Raw genomic sequence first — 7,973 nt, forward strand, 5'->3', positions numbered from 1 at the left:
CGTAATTTCCACTGGGGACAGGGGGGACATGTCCCCCCCACTTTTCAAAATCCCGTTTTTTCCCCCCCACTTTTAAAATGTGTTTATTATTATTTTTTACGCAAGGGGTCATCTTCACGGAGGAGCGTCTGTGTGTGCGTGGCACATTTTGTGAGAGAGAGAGAGAGACAGAAACGGAGAGAGGGACAGAGAGAGAGAGAGAGAGAGACAGAGAGAGAGAGAGACAGAGAGAGAGAGAGAGAGAGAGAGAGAGAGAGAGAGACAGAGACAGAGAGAGACAGAGAGAGAGACAGAGAGAGACAGAAAGAGAGAGAGAGAGAGACAGAGAGAGAGAAGACAGAGAGAGAGAGACAGAGACAGAGAGAGAGACAGAGAGAGAGAGAGAGACAGAGAGAGACAGAGACAGAGATAGAGACAGAGAGAGAGAGAGAGACAGAGACAGAGAGAGACAGAGAGAGAGAGAGTTACGGGGGTTGTTGTTAGCATCTGGTGCTAGCTCGGAGCTAACGGAGATTAGAACCCCCCCCCCTAGAGGATGTGAAGTCATCACAAATAAAACAGGCTCACATGGAGAGGATACTAGATAACACTACATTACTCATTACACTACACATTTTCTAGGATTAGTTAACACCATAGTCCCTAATATATATTTGTAGAAAGGCAAGAAATGGAATTAAATCGAGAACAATGTTTCATTGCGGAGGACCCCCTGTTTTGTGTGTCCCCCACTTCTCAAACCAAAGTTACACCCTTGATTGTAAGTGCTGGTGCATTAGTTTCAAATGGGCTGAACTCAAGTTCTTTTAAAATAAAAATAATCAAATGGTCAAGGTACAAGCAAGCTCGTACCATATTTTTTACTATTTAAACTATTTTAGAGCCAGGATAGCAAACAGGTGCGTTGTTGTTGAGTGGTATTTTGGTCCGGTTCAACGTCTAAGACATACATTGATTTCTAAAGTCATTTCTTTCACTTGAGTTCAGTGTTTCACTCATTTGACGCTGGATCTCTGCTGTCACACTGAGCTTCATCACTGACTGGCAGGCAGGGAAATGGATCAGCTGACAGGCTTTCAGTCGAGTCGTTTCAAAACGATGTAGCGCCCAATGTCGAGTTTCACCTCGCCCGTCTTCCTCTACGGCTAAAATCACGTTTGGCACTTGCTCAGTCCAATTACCATCTACTGCTGGTAGTTATAAACTGCTGTGTCTCCTTCTATTCTCCCAGTATTCAGTCATCGGTGTTCATTATGCATAACGTCACACCTCCTCTGCCCCAGCATGGTGGAAATGATCGTGGTCCTTCATTAAAAGGACACCTGCCAAGCTCACTTCAGTTTAATTAGGGAAGATATCCGATGCTGAGCTGACTGGCATGATAAGGTTCTCCTCACAAATGGCCTTTACGAAGGGTACCCGGTTAAAGAAGCTCATTTCAGGGAGACAGTCAATTATAGGAAGGTCCGGCAGTCAACTACTCAAAGGCAAAATGTACTGCTTTTAAGGAATGTGTCAAATATGTTAATAGAGTTGATTCTTTAATTGTTATTCACCTGAGAATGTGCAGCTTCTTTAGCATAACAATAATTATTTGCTTTGTCATTAACCTCCATTTTCTGGGCTTTCTTTCTCTTATAAAGACATGAATGGCCTCTAAGCATGGTATCAGCGTTTCCGCCAGGGGGGCGGCTTGCTCGGAACGCCCTGAACTCGAGGGGCGTCCAAAAATATTAATAATTCGAGAAAGATTGAGAGTTTTTATCGCTTGAAATAACGAAAAGGAAAAAGGACAAGGACATCCCTCTGTGGGAGGAGTCTGGTGGGATTCTTTTCGGAGTATTGAGGCTGAGGCTCTGTGGTAAACTGTGGTAACATGAAGAGCCGTTTGGGAGGCGAAACAGCCGGCGCTTTAAGAGAGCCGAGTCAACTAACGTAAAGACATAGTATCTATAAGGGACGGCTCAATTCAAAATCCCCGCTCTCGGGGTGGACGCCCGCTCAGCCCTGGTCTGGCGGAAACACTGCATGGTAGGCCTATATATTCCACTTGTCCTCCGAAGAGAAAGCATTTATTTGGGGACATGTACCGTGGAGTAGGCTACTCCAATAAAGATACTAATATAAGATCTTTTGAAATATCAACCATGTGTGAAAGCAATCAACCTTTTCAGTCTCTATGAATAACTTTTAGAGTACAACAAAAGTCTGAAAGTCTCTACTTGTTTTGTTGAAGAACTGCTTTTCTAGTCCTGATATAAATACCTGTACAGTCTTGCTCGTCTGCAGTGTTTACACGTGTGTCATCATTTATAATAATAATAATAATACTAATAATGCATTACATTTTTTATTAGAGCGCTTTTACAGGTGCTCAAAGCGCTTTACAATTACACATTACACATATTAGACATGTAAGAGTGTGCGGCATTACCCACAGGAGCAAATGTGGGTGAAGTGTCCTGCCCAAGGACACAACGGCTGCGGACTGGAGTTCACCAACGCCCCTTGATCTGAACTGGAGTCCACCACCGCCCCTTGATCTGATGATCAACGCTCTAACCACTGCGCCAAAACCGCCCCGTTTATCTTGTGCACCTTTTATTATCTCAGACAGTCACCCATCCCTATTGTCTGCTCTGCCCCTGAAAGAGCATCTTGGTGATTAAGATCGTTAGCAATCTGTCGCTAACGTGCTATCGGCTCCTGCCACTGGGTACTGAATCTTTTGTTACTGTTTGGACTCTTTTGTCCCCTGCTATGAGCAAGTATGTAGTTTGTTGTGGCAACAACGTGCTAGGTTTTGACCCGCACTGCTAACTTTGTAGATATAATCTTTACTGCTTAAAAAACGTTCTACATCATTCAGCTTTCCCCCTGTTTCTGCTGGTGTTATTGGAGACACTTACTATAATGTCTAGGGCAGAGGTTCCCAACCTGATCGCAGGGGGGGGGACGCCAGGCCTCAGATGATTTGAGGCCAAATAACATATTTAGACTTATTATTATTTTTTTTTAGATATAATTGTAACGCAATACATGATTGTCACTAAATAATAATTGATTAATTAATTTGAATAAAAATTCAAGTTAGTAATAAAGGCATAAAAAGATCGAAATGTATATTTTTTCTTTATTAGAAATGTTCCTTCTGCCCGTAAAGTGTCCAAACCAGGTTTTTCTGGATAAGCACATTTTTAAAACATAGTCATTGTCCATGCCGGTTTCAGTTGGATTATTTGTCACAGTTGCTCCGATCAGATCGGTCTCCTCCATTTTGTAGATTATTTACAATTTTTGAATCCACATAAACACATCGGCAAAATCCGGCTTACTTTGAGCATGTGTTTTAAACAGTTTAATCCCTTTGTGAATTGTTTCCACTTCCGCACCGTCCTTTAATTTCTTCATACAGCGGGAATCCAAATGAATGAATCCTGAGTCCAATAACCATCAAAGTCACTCCAATAGTGCTCCTTAATTATACTTTCATCCTCCTTTAACTAAATACTTCACATTCATCCAGTTTGTGAAAGTAGTGGTAGCATTTTTGAGACTTTTGAACTTTAATTACCGCTGTTTCACCCCCCCTTGTGTGTGTGTGTGGGGGGGGGGCTCTTGGGAAAANNAAACCTCGTGATAAGTCAACAAGCTCTGTGTGCCCCCGCCCTTGTGTGTGTGTGTGTGGGGGGGCTCTTGGGAAAAAAGGTTGGGAACCCCTGCTCTAGGGGAATTAATGAAACGTACTTCACATGATAAGAGCTATTTCTTGCTCTTTGTTCAATGCGAGATAAGGCTCCGGTTTGTTTTGAAGACAGCTAGTTACAAAGATGGATGGCAGTTTCGAGTCACTTAGTTTGCCGATATCTTTACCGCGGATCACGTGAACGCAGCTTAAGTCTTGCTGATTTACTTGCCATCTAAGAAAGGATGCTGATAATACCGTAACTCAGACGACTCCTGCCCCTTTAGCCAATGCATTTCAAGCTCTTCGTGGTAAAAGAAACTAGAAAAAAACATTTCACATTACAGCCGCTCACCTGTATCTTTACCCCTGACGACGTTAGAGGGCAAATGCGCTCTTTGGCCGTCGTCCGTGTGCATTACACATTCTGCAAGGTTTTCATATTTAATAGCAGATTGATGGTTACTCTGGGACTCAGCTCGGGCTCGTGACAGATGTTTTGATCACACATCTGTCCCCCTGTTAATACAGCCAGCAGAAAGCGACCCTGCCAATCTCTAGAGATGATGAAAGGGAGAAGGAAAGCCTCCCTCTCTCAGCGTCTATCTTAACAAACGCTTATCAGTGTCTCTGTTAGGCATTAATAATGCATGATGATGATGATGCCTCTTACTCAGTTTCAAGAGACTGCAATGGCTCGTGCACATGAATATGAGTAAGTGACCTTGTAGTGAGTGAGTAGCAGTGTATGTTCTGCACATTTTAAAAGTGCTCCTCATGAAATGCTGCTGTGACATGATAGCCAGTGATGTATTGCTGCTGCTCGGCATGCGAAATGACACTCAGACTTTAGCAGTTTGATGTAAGATGCACAGTGTGAATGAAGTCAGGTCTGCAAAGTGAGTAGGCATATTTTCAGCTCCTCGAGGATGACATAATCTTTGAAGGGATGAAACCTTTCCGGAAAACGCATCCATTCGACTTTAGGTTATTAACTTTAATCTCTGCTGCAACACATGGCAGATGAGCAAATCTGAGAATAATTCCACCTTTACAGCTTCTCGTCAAAACCACATCAATGACTTTATTTAAGGAGGTATTTTAAACCAAGGAAGTGCTAGATTAGTTGTTTTTCTGACCTAAACTGACCCTAAATCTGTTTTTGTACAGGAGTGTTTATTCAAGCCTGGTTTAAGACTGAAGTTAGTGAGTGTTCGTTCAAGACAGAGTATGTTTGACATTTCTTCATTTAACTGTTAGCATGAATCAGTCAAAATTAAATTGGTGGTTCAACGGTCAATTATTGACTTACCTATTAGTGTCATTGCTCTAAAGATGTAATTATTGTGAAGGAACAAGAGGAAATGTTTGATTTATTACCAAGCAAAACATGGGAGCGGTGGAGATGAGGAGGTGTCGGCGTTCTGGCGATTTACTCAAGCCCCCAGGAAGTGCGCCGGACTCTGATGAAAATATTCGTTGTGTCCAATCAGCGGTACTACAACTTCCGTATCAGTCCGTGACGTCACTGGGCCCAGAAAGACTTTTCCCCATTGACTAACATGGGGAAAGAGACGTCTGTAAATCAGCGGATACTTTTTTTTAACTAAATAAACTACTCAGTATGAACAATTGTATAGCCCTTATTAGAATCATTCGGTCCTTAAAGTTGTAAAATGCAGTAAAAACCGAATCTAGATTTATTTTCTGTCTCCATTCATTCTACTGAGCCGAGAGTGGGAGCTCGGGGGGCGGGGCTTAAGGGGCGCATACCAAGCCCCCAGGAAGTGCGCCGGACTCTGAGGAAAATATTAGTTGTGGCCAAATAGCGTTACTACACTTCCGTATCAGTCGCTGTGCCCGGAAAGACTTTTTCCCAATTGGGAAAGAGACGTCTGTAAATTGTTGGATAATTATTTTTAAACTAAATAAACTACCCAGTATGAACGTTTGTATAGCCCTTATTAAAAACATTCGGTCCTCAAGTTGTAAAATGTGCTAATAACGTTAGGCGCCGCCCGGCACGTTCATGTGACGAGTTCAGTACTATATGAGTTTTACCTTTACCCATGGATGCACAATAAGAACGGATTATATGATTAAATGAATACTTTCGTGACGTTTCGCTCTCTCAAAAGTTGGGCCATTTTGTCTTCATCCGCCAATGAGCAGCTCTCATAGGAAAGAACGAGACCCCGCCTCCCACGCTGTATCCAGTTCTTATTATACATCCATGTCTTTTACGCCAACTTTATTCTTCTTGCTGCAAACAAACGTTCTCAAGGCTTCTCAACGTTTTCCATCCCTGTCTTTGTAGTTAGAACATTTTGAATGTGCATGGAAAGGTGAACAACTAACGCACGAACACACTCCAAGGGTCTTGTCACTTTGCCTTTACAGAAACATGTGACAGTCGTGGATGCATCGAGTATAAATGGAGAAGAAAACATTGTGTAACTCAGGCGCTAGATTTCTTTCCCATTGTTGGAAGCGGGTGACTTTAAGAAGTAAGGAGAAAGCCTGAAGATACCTCACACACTACAAAAAGGAAAGACACTCGTTATGCAGACTAAACTGAACTTGCAGTAAACCATTTTATTCAAGATACATGCTGATGTATAATCAGACGGGACAGACAGCGAGCTCCAGGTGGTCCTGTTGTGTCTCCTAAAACTAATCATTGTATCATTTTTAGATATCTCAAGAAATACAAAAGACTGGAGACAGGAGCTTGTGATTTTGGTTTAGTTTAATTGCAAGAAAACCACCGTCATCCAATTCAATCTTGTTCTAGTGTAATCCATATTTAAATTTGGTCTACAGCAGCTACTTACTTAAGCTTTCTGTATGAGTATGATGTATAAGAAATGTTTTAATAGTTTAGATTTATCAGCGAACATCCATAAAACTCAGATAAACATTGAAACAAACCTCTGACTTCTGGTGTGTATTTGAGCTGCTGTCCTCTGACTGTTCGTTCGTTGCACGTGGAGAATAATGTGATTGTTATTCTGGTGAAAGTGATTTTCTTGGAGCTCATTATCATCACCTGCGATCCACTCATCCCTCTCCTTTTTACCTCAGGTTTCTCAGACTGTGATTAATCCACCTCACCGCGGCATAATCAGTATAATGCGTGCAATTGGGCTCATCATCACCCAGCAGTCGGGTTTGTTTCCCTCGGGGGGTTTCACACAGGAGTTACTTCGCAATGCAAGAGAAGTTTGGATGACTTTTAATGGAGGCGTGTGGCGCAGTGGGCTGTGCGTTGGTGTTGGGATCAGGGGGTCACAGGTTCAAACCCCACTGCAGTCAGCATGTCGTTGTGTCCCTGAGACACTTCACCCCAAAAAAACTCAGTATTGAGCTTTGGATAAAAGTGTCTAACATAGAGATGTCCCGATCCGATCACGTGATCGGGGATCGGAGCCGATCACGTGATTTTCAAAAGATCGGAATCGGGACAAAAAAATCGGGGATTGGATTTTTTTATTTTTTTTTAAGTATTATTATTTATTTTTTTATTCAATTTTACAAAACAAAAATCTGCAAAGTCATCCTGAGGGCCTTAGTTTTGGTTTCAAATTACACAACATCATGTATGTGTTGCTTCTTTCCCTCAGGATGACTTTGCAGATTTTTGTTTTGTAAAATTGAATAAAAAAANCGAGGACCTTTTGGCCAAACACACTGGAGCGGACACAGGACGAAACAGCATGGGTAAGCGATGGACGTAAACTTTACACATTGTATATACACGCTCAAACATATTATTTGCACACAATGATTAATCTCAACCGCTGTCAATCTTACACAATCATAAACACTTTCGGCGCTCTTGCTATAACTCCCCTCTCTTTCAGGTGGAGCCGAGGACCCGACCAGCATCTGCCAGACGACATTCCAATTAATACGGTTTAATCATTTCATAAATACTACCTCAATAACTAGTATAAATTATATAAAAATGTGCAAATATGCAATGCCAAACTGTACTGTGCAAATCACGCTAATAAAGTGCAAACTGTTCACTACTAAAGTGTTGAGTGACATTATTACTGTGCAGCACAGTAATAATGTCACTCAACACTTTAGTAGTGAACAGTTTGCACTTTATTAGCGTGATTTGCACAGTACAGTTTGGCATTGCATATTTGCACATTTNTCTTCAGAGGATTTGATTGGGAGAAACCATTCACAGGTACGCTTAATAAATACACGTGTCATTATCATTATTATAAAGAAGATCCATAACATCATTTACATAGTATTATTAGTTATTTATAGC

The sequence above is a fragment of the Notothenia coriiceps genome, unplaced genomic scaffold (assembly GCF_000735185.1).
Source record: "Notothenia coriiceps isolate Sejong01 unplaced genomic scaffold, NC01 NC01_scaffold00037250, whole genome shotgun sequence".
Lineage (NCBI taxonomy): Eukaryota > Metazoa > Chordata > Actinopteri > Perciformes > Nototheniidae > Notothenia > Notothenia coriiceps.